This window comes from Oryctolagus cuniculus, chromosome 15 (genome assembly GCF_051225735.1).
Source record: "Oryctolagus cuniculus isolate XC-2025 breed Fujian yellow rabbit chromosome 15, ASM5122573v1, whole genome shotgun sequence".
In the NCBI taxonomy this organism is placed as follows: Eukaryota; Metazoa; Chordata; class Mammalia; order Lagomorpha; family Leporidae; genus Oryctolagus; species Oryctolagus cuniculus.
In genome coordinates, this window is record NC_142881.1 from 61,830,001 (window position 1) to 61,846,137 (window position 16,137).

The following is a 16,137-nucleotide window of genomic DNA, read 5'->3' on the forward strand; positions in this document are numbered from 1 at the left end:
GCAGCTTCTTCCCCGTGTCTGGCCTCCCGTGCGCCCCTCCAGCCTGGGAGATTGCAGAGACAGCCTGTGTGGCCATGGAGCTGGCAGAGGCCAAGAGGCCAGAGGCCCACAGAAGTCCTCGGGGGGACCAGGTGCAGCGCAGAGCCTGGGAGCCGGCCAGGAGGCACTGAGGAAGCCGCGGCCTGGAGCGGAGGGCACTTCTGCGCTGATCTTGGCCCTGAGCGCCCAGCGGGGCTCCCAGCCCTGCCCTTGTGGCCAGTGGTGTGTGAGGGGCTGGGCTCCGTGTGGCGTGAGGGGCTCACCTGGATTCCAGGCCATCGCAGAGACCCTGGGCTGCCTGGTGAGGATTGCCTGTGTCCACGCAGCGGGCAGGCTGCTTGGAGGAGGCCGCAGCAGAGCAGAACTGTATTTGTGTCCTGCAGCTGTTGTGGCCGGGGGCTGCCCAGTGAGGAGGGGGCTGCCCGCTGTCTACCTGGCTGGCTCGCTGGGCTCAGACACTTCTGCGGGAAGACAGAGCCACGTGCCACCTGCATCTGAAAAGGGAAGAGGCCAGCGTTGTGCAGAGCCCCCCAGCGTGGGAAGGTGGCTGACCCCTTGGCTGACGCCTTTTGCAGAACTACTGTGTATCTGTTCACTACCTTTTTTTTTTTTAATTCTTTTCGCATGTATGAAAACGTTTTAAATTCTTTGTGGAACGCGGTCCAGATGAGGAGTCAGAGATTGGGTCCTTGTGTGTGTGTGGTTGGCTCTTTCAGCTGTGCTGGGACCACTGGCTGACCACTTCACCTCTCTGCCTCAGCCTCAGTTTCCCCATCTGTAAAATGGGAGAATAATACTTGTCTACCTACCTCACAGGGGCATTGTGAGGATTCTTTTTTTTTTTTTTTTTTGTACAGAGCTTTTGAGCATTAAAAACAGCTAAGTGTGTGGAGTGGGCTCATGTGTCTTTCATGTGGGGCTGATGCAGCCGGAGCCCCTGCTCCTTTAGAGTTAGGCTGGGTGGCCACAGCGAGTCCAGGGTCCCTGCCCCTGGCACTTCCGGTCCTTGGGACAGAGTTCCGCCTGTGCGTCCCACCCCCAGGTAGCCCCAACCTCTCAGCGCTGGGTGCTCAGGGCTGCCGCGCTGAGCCCCTCCCTGAGGGAGGCATCCTAACCAGCGAATTCGCACTGACGTGGGAGGACTGCCGGTCCAAGGAAGGTGCGTCTGCAGGGCAGCCCCCGGCTTCCACTTCTCCTCCCTGGCCGCCTCGGGCCTCTGGTTGACGGCACACAGTCGCATTGGGTTGGTGATGGGCGAAGAGGTGGCAGAGAGGGTGAGGCAGAGAGCACCGACCCCTTGGGCCTCCCCCAGGACCTCTGGGCTGTAGTCCCGGGTCAGCCAGGTGTCTACATGGAACCCGGAGTCCACCCTGTCTGTGCACCGGCAGCGAAGCCCGGTGTGGTGCGGCAGTGGGCTTCCCAGTGCCCGAGTCGCTGTGCGTGGCCCCCTGTGCCAGCGTGACACTGTGTGTACCGGAGGCGGGGTGGGAACCCTGAGACATTGTGCATGGTCAGGGGCGGGGTGGGGACCTCGAGACGCTGTGTGTGTGGCCCCCGCGTGGGGTAGACACGCCCCAGACGCTCTGTGCGTGGCTCCCGCGTGGGGCAGGGCCCCGGACGCTCTGTGCGTGGCTCCCTATGCCGGCACGGTGTGGTGTGTAACGCGGGCGGGGTGGGGACCCCGAGACATTGTGCATGGCCTGGGGTGGGGTAGGGACCTCGAGACGCTGTGTGCGTGGCCCCTACGTGGGGCAGACACACCCCAGACGCTCTGTGCGTGGCTCCCGCGTGGGGCAGGGCCCCGGACACTCTGTATGTGGCCCCCTGTGCCGGCATGGCGCGGTGTGTACCGAGGGCGGCGTGCCAGCGTGGCGCGGGGCGGGGATGCCCAGGGTGCGTGTCCGAGTGCCCCAGGCCTGCTCGGGCTGTGGGAGGCCTGCTGGAGGTTACATGAACAGTGCTGTCCCCTGCGCTCCCACGAGTCAGTGCGGCACCGTCAGACAAGCAGGGAACCCAGACAACGGCTCAGTCAGGAAATGAACAGCCTTGCGGGCAAACGACGAACCTGACAGACTTTGCCTCACGGGAGACCTGCGGAGGGCCAGCACCGCTGATCCTCAGATGGACGCACATTACAGCCGCACTGAGGTCGCGCCTCGCCCCTGCCAGAGCGGCCGGCGGAAAGGGGACAGGAGATAGCCCTGTAGGGCACGCCGAAGCCGCGAGTGGGGAGCTCTACTCGCTGCCCTAGGATCCCGTAGGGCTGCTTCCGGGGACAGAAGCAAAGCGGCTGAAACCCGTCTGTGGAAGGCTCTGCCGTCCATCCTCGCTGCCGCTTTCCTCGCCTGAGCCAGGGTGTGGCGCCATCAGCAGACAATGTGGTATTGATGGAGGGCTAATCAGCCTTCAAGAAGAAGAAACCCCTGTGGTTTGTGACATCAGCGAGCCTGGGGGACATTACGTGAAGTGACAAACACCGGATACCAAGGGACACACACCACAAGCTCTCACATGCATGTTGGGTGTGAAGAAGTGGACTCAACAGGAACTGTGAGGTGCTGGACAGCAGAGGTGGGGGTCGGGAGGCTGGCGTGGGGGTGGGGCGCTGGTCAGATGATGGGTTTCCGGTGAGGACGAGTGGCTTCAGGAGCGCTGTTGGACTGCGTGGGCAGTGTGCTGTGTTCCTGAAAATTGCTCAGTGTTCTCATCACCAAAGACGTTGCATACGTTAATTAGCTCCACAAAGCCATCCTACAAGGAACACCTACATCAGGACATCGCACTCAATCTACTTGCTAATTCAAAGTTACTTTTCTGGAGCAGGTGTGTGACCTGGCGTTAAAATGCTGCAGCCTCTGGGTTGAGTCCCAGCTCTCTCCTGATTCCAGCTTCCTGCTAATGTGCACCTGCTAATCACTCAAGTACCTGGGTCCCTGCCGCCCACATGGGAGACCTGGATTGGGTTCCTGGCACCCAGCTTCAACCCAGTGCAGCCCGAACTGTTGTGGGGACAGAGTGAAGCAGTGGATGGGAGAGATCTGTCTGTTTCTCTATGTCTCTCTGCCTACCACTTTTTTTAAAAAAAAATTAATTTTGAAAAAAGAAAAGGTACTTGATAATTTAGTTTGGTCTTTCTTCTGTGTTAATCTAAATTGTTGATATTTTAATGTGTTCTTTGTCACAGCTGTTTCTTTCTCTCTTTACTTGAAAGAGTTACACAGAGAAGGAGAGGCAGAGAGAGAGAGAGAGAGGTTTTCCATCCATGGGTTCACTCCCCAGTTGGCTGCAACAGCCAGAGCTGTGCCAATCTGAGGCAAGGAGCCAGGAGCTTCTTCTGGGTCTCCCATGTGGGTGCAGGGTCCCAAGGACTTGGGTCATCTTCCACTGCTCTCCCAGGCCACAGCAGAGAGTTGGATTGGAAGTGGAGCAGCCTGGCACTGCAGGCAGCAGCTTTACCCGCTATGCTACAGTGCCGGCTGCTATCATAAGCGCCGGTATACGTTGCTGAACAATGATTCTAAGGTATAAGTTAGTGGGAGGGACTTCAAAAGTTCATGGAAAATAGAATGAAAAGTTTATTTTGATGTAAAGGGTTTTGGCATCCATGCATTTTCTTTTCATAATACCCATTTTCCATGAACGTTTTAAAAATCACCCATGTGCACAGATTCCAAATATTTTTTTTTTTTTTTTGACAGGCAGAGTGGACAGTGTGAGAGAGAGAGACAGAGAGAAAGGTCTTCCTTTTTGCCGTTGGTTCACCCTCCAATGGCCGCCGCTGCAGCCGGCGCACCGCGCTGATCCGATGGCAGGAGCCAGGATCCAGGTGCTTTTCCTGGTCTCCCATGGGGTGCAGGGCCCAAGCACCTGGGCCATCCTCCACTGCACTCCCTGGCCATAGCAGAGAGCTGGCCTGGAAGAGGGGCAACCGGGACAGAATCCGGCGCCCTGACCGGGACTAGAACCCGGTGTGCCGGCGCCGCAAGGCGGAGGATTAGCCTATTGAGCCACGGCGCCGGCTCCCAAATATTTTTTGCACCAAAATAAACTTTTATCTTTTCATTCCTCTTTCCACAAACTTTGCGAAGTCCCCTCATCACTGTGGAAACTCTGGAGCAGCAGCTGACGTGTCGTGTGTCTGTGCCAGCCCTGTGGGGTCCTTAGGAGAACCCCACTTGCCCACACGTCTGGTCACTGTCCTGTGGGCATCCGTGCTGCTAGCATGCCCCCCCCACTGCAGATGCCTGGGCTGTGAGGTGTCACAGACATGACCTTGGGGTCCGGGCCGACCCCCCGCCCCCTGCCCTCCCAGCTGCCTGGTGAGGACTTGGCCAGCAGGTACACAACAGGTGATGCCCCGCCCAGCCTCTCTCTGAGCCTTTTTCTGTTTGTAAAGTCTCCATTGCTAACTCAAGCCCACTGGTGACTGAGACTGCGTGTGAAGCCTTCAGGCTGGGGACTGGCACCCAGCGAGCCCCAGGAGCCCTTTGCCTCTGTCTGTCTCTGCCCTCCCCTGCCTCCTCCTCTTCTCAGGTGTCTCCCCAGATAACTCCTCGCTCACCTGACCCCGTGTCAGGTCTGTGGCTCTGAGGCCCTGAATGACACCCCTGCCCCCGCCTTGCCTTGGCCTCTTGGGGCATCTGTGCTGTTCTGGTCAAGGTTGGCGCTTCTCTGCCACCCCTTGGTGGACGTGACCACCCAGTCCCCAACTTCCTAAGTGACAGCTCCAGCCAGGCTGTGCTGCCCCCCATCCCGCCCCCCGTCAGTGGCCGCCTGTCCCATCCACTCCGGCCAGAGGGCAGGCACTTGTTTGTGGACCCTCCCTGTGGATGGGAGGAGGAGGCCGTAGGCATGTAGGCAGGTGTGCCCCATGTGTGGGTGGCAGTGCCAGCCCACACTTCCTTCCTATGCTGCAGGGCTCCCGCATGCACTTGAAATCTGTCCTGACTCGGAGGCACTGCCCAGGGCACGCTCTGAGACTTCTTGTTGAGTTTCATGAGTCAGATGGAGTCTCAGTTCTTTTACCTTCTATTTCTTTTTAAATTATTTATTCTAGAGGCAGAGAGAGAGCAAGCTCCCATCCATCTACTAGTTCATTCCCCAGGTGTCTGTGTTGGCTAAGGCTGGGCCGGGACTAGGCTGAGACCGAGAGCTGCAGACTCAGCCCAGGCCCCCCGCGTGGGTGGCAGGGACCCAGCATCGTGAGCCTTCACGCTGTCTTCAGGGAAGCATTAGCAGGAAGCTGCAGTGAGGGGCTGGGGCTGGGTATTGAAGCCAGGGACTCTCACACGGACAGAGGACAGACGTGGGTGTCTTACCCACCAGGCTCACCGCCCACTTCCTAATGTTAACAGTGAGCCTTTCTTTACGTTGTGTGGCCTTTGATACCTTCTCTTGTGTGAACCACCTGGTCCCTGCTGCTTTTTCCTTTGGAGCGTTTGTCTTGTTGACTTGTGTTATCGTCTGTGTCGCCCCCCACAGCGCCTGTCCTCCGGGCTCCCCTGTGCCTTGGCCTCCCTGGAGGTGCCCTGTCCTCTGCCGACCTCCGCCTGTTCTCTGTGGCAGGCACGAGGCTGAGCTGTCTCTGCAGTCATCTCGCTCAGCCCTCCAAGCACGAGGTGGGTATCACCATCCCCGTTCTATGGCAGGGGAGACTGAGGCCCAGGGTGGGGCCGTTCACAGCGGGGGAGGGGCGTGAGAGGCGGCAGGCCGCTGCGGTTTGGGGAGGGGACTGAGAGGAAAGCATGGTCCCTGCGGCTCTGTGACTCACTGCGGCACGCACCGCTGTGGACTTTCAAGAGGCCCCCTCCACGGCCGCCAGGAGGGCCTGTTTCCCAGGGGCCTGAGCCTTCTCAGTTTCACTTTGTGCCGCTTCTCCCCCCTCCCGCACCCACACCCCGCCCAGCGACACAGCGCCCCCCAGAGGAGCTAAGTGGCGCTGTCTCCAGGGCTGACAAGCACCCACGACCCCGTTCCCGCCTCCAGCTCATTTCTGCCACTGCGATAAGGAACGAAAGGGGCTTTGCTCTGTCTTCGGGAGACTTTCCTGGGCGGTGTCGTCACAGGGTTACCGGCCCCTGGGTCCACTCTGCTCTGTATTTGCCCGCTTCGCTACTGGTTTGTCTTTATTTTATTTTATTTTTTCAAACGAGTAGGTGTAATTCTTTAACAGAATCTGTCTCATAGGCAGTTCTTTCTCTCAGTTTGTCTCGTGTCAAATTTGTGGGGTATTTTGTCACAGCGCAGTCGTAAGCTCCTGCTTGGTGTATTTTGCGCCTGGTGGAAGTGTGCCTTCTCCACCTAAGGTTTTATTTGAAAGTATTTCAGAAACTTCATGGAAAATAGAATTAAAAGATGCTTACTTTGGTACAAAAATGTTTTTGAAATCCATGAATAAGGTTTTTCATAAGAAAATTTCCCTGAACACTCTCTGATAACCTCTTTTCTATGCTTTCTTTTGAATATTTCAACAGTATTTTCTTTTATGTTTAGTTCTTTATTTTTTTAAAAAGATTTATTTATGTAAGAGGCAGAGTAACTCAAAGAGACAGAGACAGAGAAAAGTGTCTTCCTCATGCTGGTTCCTTCCCCAAATGGCCTCAACAGCTGAGACTGAGCCTGGCACTCCTTCCTGGTCTCCCACATGGGTGGCAGGGAGTGCTTGGCCCATTATCTGCTGCCTCCCAGGTGCGTTGGCAGGGAGCTGGATCGGAACTGAGAAGAGCAGCTGGGACTCAAACCTGCAATATGATGTGGGCTGTCAGCCTCACAAATGATGGCTTGACCCACTGCGCAGCGCCAGCCTCTGTGTTTGCTTCTTCAGCTTATCTGAAATAAGTGTCAATGATACGAGATAGAGTATAGCTTGTCTTTCCTGAGTGGACATGGAGCTGGCCACTATCCATCGAGCAGCCCTATCTTGCCACCCCTTGAACCCGAGCCTTCTGGTGAATTAGGTCCCCATGTATCACCAGGTTCATAGAGGGACATGTGGGGTGGTTTCTGTCCCTACCTATGTGTATTGTCCTGGCTATGACCACCTCTGACCTTCCCCATCCCCCAGAGGGACAGGCACCTGTCCATCACAGTGTCCTGGGCACTTTGATTGGCTCAGGGCTGGGCCTGTGACTTAGCTGGCCTGTGAGATCCATCAGAGTGTATCCCAGATGTTTGTCCAAGTGACCGGAAGAGCCTTACCTGTTCTTGTGGAACTTAAAGGAGTGGAGGTGAGAGGCGGCTGCACAGGGGAGTGTAGAGGCTGTCACAGAGCCGTGAGATAGAAGCAAATCTGAGAACTAACCACACCCTGGCCCACGAACTGGCGCTCAAGATGTGGACGTCAAGCCTCTGTGTCACGTCATGTCCAGATCCAGGGACTTTGGTGCCTTGTGAACTTTCTTTTGTCAAAGACATTTTTGCTTTTTTACATTTGTTTTTTGTGTATTTGAGAGGCAGGGTGCTGGTTCACTCCCTAAGTGCCTGCAGTGGTCAGGCCTGCGGCTAGGAGCCGGGGGCTCAGGCGAGGGCTCCTGTGTTGGGGCAGAGACCTGGTTGCTTGAGCCGCCCAGCTCTGAGTGGGCAGGAAGCTGGAGTTGGAGCTGGGGCTGGATTCGAAGCCGCCCCTCGCCCAGTCCCTGGTGCCACGCCTGGTCCTTGGAGCTCACCAGTCCTGCCCCGTTTACTAAGCTTTGTTTTCATCCGAGTTGTGAATGTAAGTCATGCCTGTTCCTCATGGAGTGTGATGGCGGTTTTTATATATTTTTTGTGATTATGCATGTTTTCTGTTATAGTTTCTAGTTGGTCATTCCTGATGAAGGGAACAATTCAAAACAATGTTTTTGTTTGATTTTGGCTATAGTCCTGTGCTCAACATCAAATAACTTTTTTGCTGATTCTTAAAGTTCTCTTGAATTGGGAGAATAGGTGATCATATTATCTGAATATAATAACTTTCATTTATTTCTGATACTTGTAGTTTTTATAATCGGTATTTCTTTTTTTTTTTTTTTGACAGGCAGAGTGGACAGTGAGAGAGAGATACAGAGAGAAAGGTCTTCCTTTACCTTTAGTTCACCCTCCAATGGCCGCTGTGGCCAGTGCGCTGCAGCCGGTGCACCGTGCTGATCCAAAGCCAGGAGCCAGGTGCTTCTCCTGGTCTCCCATGTGGGTGCAGGGTCCAAGCACTTGGGCCCTCCTCCACTGTACTCCCAAACCACAGCAGAGAGCTGGCCTGGAAGAGGGGCAACTGGGACAGAATCTGGCGCCCCAACCAGGACTAGAACCCGGTGTGCTGGTGCCACAGGTGGAGGATTAGCCTATTGAGCCGTGGCGCCAGCCTTATAATTGGTATTTCTTGTCTTTTTATATGAGATGGACATTTCTATACAAGGTTGGAATAGTGGCCTTCCACTCGTTACTAAGACTAATGATAAACTTTATTAATTTTTTAAGATTTATTTATTTATTTGAAATGAGAGAGAGAGAGAGAGAAAGCTCTTCAGTCTGCTTGTTCACTCCCCAAACGGCCAGGCTGGGCCAGGCCAAAGCTGGGAGCCTGGAACTCAGACCTGGCTCTCCATGTGGAGGCAGGAACCCAGGCACTTGAGCCATCGTCTGCTGCCTCCCGGGGTGTGCGTGAGCAGGAAGCTGGAACTGAGAGTGGCGCAGGGACTCCAGCCCAGGACTCTGTGAGGGATGCAGGCTGTTGAGTAGCTTCACGGCCACTGTGACAAGCGCCCACTGCAGCTGGCAGGGCTCACGTGTGGACGTTTCGTAAACTTCTCAGCTTCTTCTGCATTCATTAGCCTTTTCAGGCTTGTTCCTTTTCCTTGCATCAGTTTTAGCCAAATACCAACATTTCCCTGGAAAAACACAGATCTGCTGCCAAGGTTGTCAGATTAATCATGTAAATCACATGCAGTCATCTCGTAAACATTTTCAAGCCCGCTCTGCATCTGTAGCTTTGTCCCCTTTATCAGTTTTGTGGATATTTCACATATTTTTTCTTTGGTCATCTTTTCCCATTTTATTAACATGTCCAAAGAAAATTTAATTTATTTAGGAGTCAGACCGAATTCCCATCTGCTGATTCATTCCCCAGATGCCTACAGCAGCTGGGGCTGAATTAAGGCTGAAGCCTGGAGCCTGGCACTCACTCAAGGTCTCCCGTTTGGGCTGCAGACACCCAGTTACTGGAGCCATCACTGCTGCCTCCCAGGGTCTGCGTCGTGAGGAAGCTGGAGTCAGGAGCCAGAGCCCAGACTCCAACGAAGCACTCCAGTTGCTGGGACAAGGCCCTTGTAACTGCTGGGGCTCTGTGTCCACGCCCTGGTTTTCCTATGGTTAGATGAAGCAGCTTTAGTGCACAATGCTGCCCTTGCTTTGTTCGCTCGTGTGGTCTTCGTTGGCCCAACCCTCACCAAAAGCTGCGCTCTTCAGTCATCCGTCTTCCTTCCTTTCCTGCTTTCAAAAGAGACTTGTCTATTTGAAAGGCAGGATGATAGCTCTTTGGCTGCTCGTTCACTTCCCAAATGGCTGCAACAGCTGGGGCTGGGCCAGGCCAAAGCCAGCAGCCTGGAAGTCCATCTGGTCTCTCGCACGAGTGCAGGGGCCAGGGATTCGGGCCGTCTTCTGCTTCTTTCTCAGGCACATCCGCAGGGCGTTGGATCAGAAGTGGAGCAGGTGAGGACTGCAGGCACTCGTATGCATGGTGTGCGCGCTGTGCTTACTGTGCAAAGGGGCTCGGTCTGAGGCTCCTGGACACCTTAGAGGCAGTTTGGGTTCTTAAAGTCACGGCATCATTGCCGACGCTGTGACGCAGTAGGTTAATCCTCTGCCTGCGGCACCAACATCCCCTATGGGCACTGGTTCTAGTCCCGGATGTTCCTCTTCCAATCTAGCTCTCTGCTGTGGCCTGGGATAGCAGTGGAGGATGGCCCAAGTGCTTGGGCCCTGCACCCATGTGGGAGACTGGAAGAAGCTCCTGGCTCCTGGCTTCAGATTGGCGCAGCTCTGGCTGTTGTGGCCATCTGGGGAGTGAACCAGTGGACAGAAGACCTTTTTCTCTGTCTCTTCCTCTCACTGTCTGTAACTCTACTTCTCAAATAAATAAATAAAATCTTTAAAACATTTTTTTAAAAAGTCACAGCATTGCTGCCATCTCAGTTGCCCAGCACTTGGCTCCCCAAACCTCAGCTTTGTTTTGTTGTTTGAATTGTGAACACATGTTTGTGTGGAGGCAGCAGACTCTACCTCCAGTGCAGGCCCTTCTGTTTCTCCTCCTACCAGTTTGCTTTTTAGGTGGTGAGGAGGGGTCCTGGCCAGGCACGAGACCTGCCTCAGGGCCCTTGCACCAGCTAGCTGTCCCCTGGCAGTCGGCCTGGGGCAGTGGAAGGGAAGGACTGTTAGCAACAGGGCCTTCCAGGGCTGCCAGCATGGGCTGGAGGAAGGGCCCTCCTGTGCTGTCACTCCAGGGGGTCAGAGTGACCAGCCTGTTGCAGAGGGCTGCCCAATGACTGCCCCTGCTTTTCCATCAGGCTCCCTGGAGCTCCCACATCCAGCCCTGGCCCCCTCCCCCTTCTGGCCCAGAAGATGGTCATGGGAGCCGAGCTCCGTCTCCCTGCCCTACCCAGCCTCATTCCCCAGGGGTCCCGTCCCCGCTGGCCAAACAAGCTGTTCTCAGTTCTCAGTCTTTGTCATTCCAGTTGACTCAACAAACCTCCTCTTGTCCAGGCTTTGTGGGGATACTGGGATGGACAAGCCATGTCCCCTGCCCTCAGGGAACTCAGAGTCCCTGGCGGTGGGGGTGGGGATACAGGTCAGCAGTCCTTCACTCACTCGGCGGTGTGTACTGTGTACCTGCTATGCACCAGGCACATGCTAGGGGCTGTGGAGACTGAGGAATAAGACAGAATGAGATGGGGCACAAGTGGGAAGATGCTGGCACCCGGTGATAGGTCCCCCCCACCCCGTCACGCACCGGGACCACTGCTTTAGTGGGGAGCAGCATGGAGTACAGAGTAGTGAGGAGGCTGGGTCCCCTGTAGCACCTTGGGGAGGGGAGCCAGGGGTGTGCAGGGGTCTCCCTGATGCAGCAGAGCTGCGTGGGACCAGGGGTCTAGCCCTGGTCCAACAAGTGGCAAGGTGGGCCTGGGGTGGCCAGAGCAGAGACCAGCTAAGAAGCTTGCAGCCACATGTGGAAAAGTTTGGTTCCTCTAACGGCTAAGCAGGGAGCTCTGTATGACTCAGCAGCTCCAACCTGAGTGTGGGGGCTGTAATAAGTGTATGGAAAATTCGCATTATCTTTTTTTTCTTTAAAGATTTATTTTATTTATTTATTTGAAAGTCAGAGTTACACAGAGAGAGGAGAGGCGGGGGGCGGGGGAGAGGTCTTCCATCTGATGGTTCATTCCCCAGACAGCCGCAACGGCTGGAGCAGTGCCGATCCGAAGCCAGGAACCAGGAGCTTCTTCCAGGTCTCCCACATGGGTGCAGGGGCCCAAGGACTTGGGCCATCCTCCACTGCTTTCCAGGCCATAACAGAGAGCTGGATCGGAAGAGAAGCAGCCGGGACTAGAACCGACGCCCATATGGATGCTGGCGCTTCAGGCCAGGGCTTTAACCCCCTGCACCACAACGCTGGCCCCCGCATTATTTTTTAATTCCATTTTCCACAAAACTTTGGAAGCCCCCTCATGTTCTTGTATAGATCTAAAATGATTGAAGGGGCTGGCGCTATGGCGCAGTAGGTTAATCCTCCACCTGCAGCACCGGCACCCATATGGGCACTGGTTCTGGTCCCTGCTGCTCCTCTTCCAATTCAGCTCTCTGCTGTGGCCTGGGAAAGCAGTAGAAGACGGCCCAAGTCCTTGGGTCCCTGCACCAGAGTGGGAGACCCAGAAGAAGATCCTGGATCCTGGCTTTGGATTGGCACAGCTCTGGGCATTGTGGCCATTTGGGGAGTGAACAAGCAGATGGAAGACCTCTCTCTCTCTGCCTTTCTCTATCTGTAACTCTACCTGTCAAATAAATAAATGAAATATTTAACATTAAAAAAACTGAAATGATTGAAAGCAGGACTCCAGCCCACGTCTATAGTGGTATCGTTGATGGTACCAAAGTGGGAAACAACACGAGTGTCCATTGATGGACAGAGTGTGGTCCAGACGCATAGTGGGGGTCATTCAGGTCATTCAGCCCCCGAGGAAGGACGTGTCGCTCCTGCTACGTTGTGGACAGACCCCGAGAACACTGCTGGGAGAACTGATGTGGCTGACCCACTAGAGCAGGCAAGTCCTAGAGACAGAGAATACAGTAGAAGTTGTCAGAGGCCGGGGCAGTTGTTTTTTTTTTTTTTTTTTTTTAAAGGTTAACTCTGACCAGATGATCCTTTTTTTAAAAAAAGACATATTTATTTATTTGAAAGTTAGAGTTACACAGAGAGAGAAGGAGAGGCAGAGAGAGAGAGAGAGAGAGAGGGAGAGAGAGAGAGGTCTTCCTTCCGATGGTTCACTCCCCAGTTGGATGCAATGGCCGGAGCTGCGCCGATCCAAAGCCAGGAGCCAGGAGCTTCCTCTGGGTCTCCCATGTGGGTGCAGGGGCCCAAGGACTTGGGCCATTTTCCACTGCTTTCCCAGGCCATAGCAGAGAGCTAGATCGGAAGTGGAGCAGCCAGGACTTGAACCAGTGCCCATATTGGATGCCAGCAAGGCAGGCCGCGGCTTTACCAGGTATACCACAGCACTGGCCCCTTGTTTTTTTATTTTTTAGGTTTATCTTTAGTTATTTGAAAGGCAGAGTTACATACACACAGAGAGAGAGAAAGAGAGAGAGAGAGAACGTTTCCATTTGCTGGTTCACTCCCCAGATGGCTATAACAGTTGGGGCTGGGCCAGGCTGAGGCCAGGAGCTTCATCTGGTTCACTCGTGGGTGCAGGGGCCCAAGCACGTGGGCCATCCTCTGCTGCTTTCCCAGGCACATTAGCAGGGAACTGGATCAGAAGTGGTGCTGCTGGGCCTTGAACTGGCATCCATATGGGATGCTGGCATTGTAGGCAGTGGGTTATTCTGTGCCACAGCACTGGCTCCTATTTTTTTTTTTTTAATTTGAGAGGCGGATAGAAAGAAACAGGCAGGTGTCTGTCCTCTGGTTCACCTCCCAAATGCCTGCAAAAGCTGGGCCAGGGCCAGGCTGAAGCAGGAACTCAATTCAGGTCTCCCATGTGGGTGGCAGAAGCCCAATTCCTTGAGCCATCACTGCTGTCTCCTAGGGACTGCATCAGCAGGAAGCTGGAGTCAGGAGCCAGAGCTGAGAATCAAACCCAGGCACCCTGATGTAGGACACATGTGAACTTTTTTTTTTTTTTGGAAGATTTTATTTATTTATTTGAAAGGCAGTGTTACAGAGAGGCAGAGGCAGAGAGAAAGAGAGAACTTTTCACCCACTTGTTCATTCCCCAAATGGCCGCAACGGCCGGAGCTGGGCTGATCCGAAGCCAGGAGCCAGGAGCTTCCTCCGGATCCCCAACACAGGTGCAGGGGCCCAAGCACTTGGGCCATCCTCCACTGCTTTCCCCAGCCACAGCAGAGAGCTGGATCGGAAGTGGAGCAGCCAGGACTCGAACCAGTGCTCACGTGAGATGCCAGCACTGCAGGCGGCGGCTTTACCCACCACACCACAGCACTGGCCCCAACACACGTGGCTTAACTACTAGGCTACACACTTGCTCGGAAGTCAGTTTTAATGGGAACGGACTTTTTGTTGAGGAGGATGGAGAATTTTTCAGTACAAATATAGTGATGGTTACAACATCGTAAGCTCAGTTAATACCACTGATGGCCAGCTGCACACTTACGAATGGCTGACAAGATAAATGTTATGTTACCTACATTTTACCACGTTAGAAAAAAGCAAGTGCCAGGGTGGCATGTTTCTCCCCTCCAGTGCCCACCCCCATGGGGGGTCCCCTCCAGCCACTTCTAGTGTTGTGTTGACATGCTGGGCAAGTCTGTGAGGGAGACCCCAGGGAGCAGTGCCAAATGCACGAGACCCTGCAGGGGCCCTGCAGTGGGACCACTAGGGGAGGTGGACAGTGTGAGGGGCTGGCCCCAGCCACCACGGGAGCCGTCAGTCCACCTGTCAGTTGTCGGGAAGGCTGGAGGAGCTGCTGCAGGCACCGTGGGCCCTGGGATGTGCTCTTTGCTCCTGTTAACCTCCTGCTTTGTGGGAGAGAAATGGAAGCGAAGGGGCAGGAAAGAGAGCGAGTCTCTCTGGGTTTCTCCAGCTTGGAAAACGCTTTACCAAGTGACATCACAGAAAGCCCTAGAACCAGGCTGCCTGGTAGAGCGACAGGCATGGCTGCTGGCGGCGTCCTTGCCTATTACAGCCTCCTGCCGGTGGCAGGACACGCCAGACCCTGGCCACCTGGAGTTGATGCCTGAGAGTGGACAGGAGGAGAGGTGGGCGTTTGGATTTCCTAGGCGCAAGCCGGGGACCTGCCAGCATGCTGACGTCAGCGCATCCTGCACATGGAGCCCAGAGCAGCTGCTGTGGAGATGAACTGTGAGCCCCAGGAGCAGCAAACAGCAAAACTGCAGCAGCCGTCCTGGCTCTGGGTGGACGGGGCTGAGTCCCTGGCGGTCAGGGAAACAGAGGCAGGAGGGGGTGGGGCTTGTGGATTGTGCCCACCATGCAGACGGGTGAAGATGGGGGGCTGCTGATCCTGCTCCATCCTGAGTGTCGGGCTGGACCACGTGCGGCTCTACAGAAATCGGGGTTCACACCCCTTGCTTTACAGCAGGGGACCCTGGAGTGTGGAGGAGCGGAGTTCCTTGTCCTCAGGTCTGGTTGGGGTCCAGGTGAGTCCCGGACCTGAGTCTGGCTTCGTATGGCTGGTCTCTGAGGGCGGGTCTGGGGCGTGTGCCAGGCTGAGGTCTCTCCCTTGGCGGCCTGAGTGCCAGTCCTCAGCAGCTTTCTAGGTCTTGTCTGTGACTGAGTGTGCCTGCTCCTATGTGCCCCTCATTCTGACCGCCCCTTGAGACTCTCTGCTGTGACCTTGGTCTCCACTGCACCGGACCCCTCCCCACACCATCCAAGGCAGTGAACACTGGGCAGATGCTCAGTCTGTCCTGGACCCTAGGGGCCCTGTGGCCAGCTGGGCTGCGGAAATAAGGCTGGAAAGGACCTCATGAGGCAATAGAGGAGAGAGGGGACCCCAGGAGCAGGCCAAGGTAAGGCCCCGCCCCTCTAGGCCAAGTGTGCACCAGCTTTGCCCAGAGAGAGACACCTGAGCTGGAGCTGTCACCTGTCCAGCTGCTGACAGGTGCACTGAGAGGCGAGAGCAGTGCATCAGCTTCCCCGAGAGGCTCTCGTTTCTATCGTCACTGACAGAGGTGCCAGCCCAGCCCCATTTCCGTCCAGCAGGTGGAGTTCATCCCATCTGTGCCTCCCTCACAGAAGGAGAACGAGGGGAAGCCGTTTTTACCCGACCCAACTGGATCTGGGCCAGAGATTAGATACGTGGAAGCCCTGGGCCACGGCCAGGGCTGGAGTTGTAAGGAGGCAGGTGCATAAAATACGAAGGCCCTGGTGAGGTTTCCCACGGACAGCTGTCGTAGGAGGCAATGAGCTCTCCGTCTCTGGGAGAGTTCCAACAGGGACCAGAAGATTCCTTGGCAGAGTCACTCATCCGCCCGATACTTTTCATTCATCAAATTATTGCCTGTTGATTCAACCGTGAGCAAGATAGAAATGGCTCGTGGCCACACAGTGCTGTGATGGGGAAGTACTAGGGACTACCGGAGCGGGATGGAGGGGGTGTGACCCAGGCCTGGCAGTCAGGGAAGGTTTCCTGGAGGAAGCAGCTCAAAGAGGACATGGGTGGAGAAGAGAAATTCCAGAAAGAGGGGGCAGCCTGCATGAAAGGTCAGACAGAGCCTGACCCAGATCCCCCCAAAGCCATGTTGGAATGGAGCGCTCAGGACTTGCAGACGCTGGCATCCCATATAAATCACTGCTGTTCTACTTCTGATCCAGCTCCCTGCCAATGCACCCGGGAAAGCAGTGCAAGGTGGCCCAAATGCTCCTGGCTTTGATCTGGT

General features: G+C 55.3%; 1 protein-coding gene across 6 annotated transcripts in view; it reads left to right on the top strand.

Moving 5' to 3' along the window:
* The window catches only part of PALD1 (phosphatase domain containing paladin 1), a 58,495-nt gene extending 57,564 nt beyond the window's left edge, over positions 1–931 (top strand). For all 6 annotated transcript variants that reach the window (XM_051823824.3, XM_051823822.3, XM_089313400.1 and 3 more), the window contains one exon: positions 1–931. This exon is cut by the window's left edge and continues 512 nt beyond it. The gene's annotated coding sequence lies outside the window, so the exon portion shown is untranslated.
* The last annotated feature ends 15,206 nt before the right edge of the window (positions 932–16,137 follow it).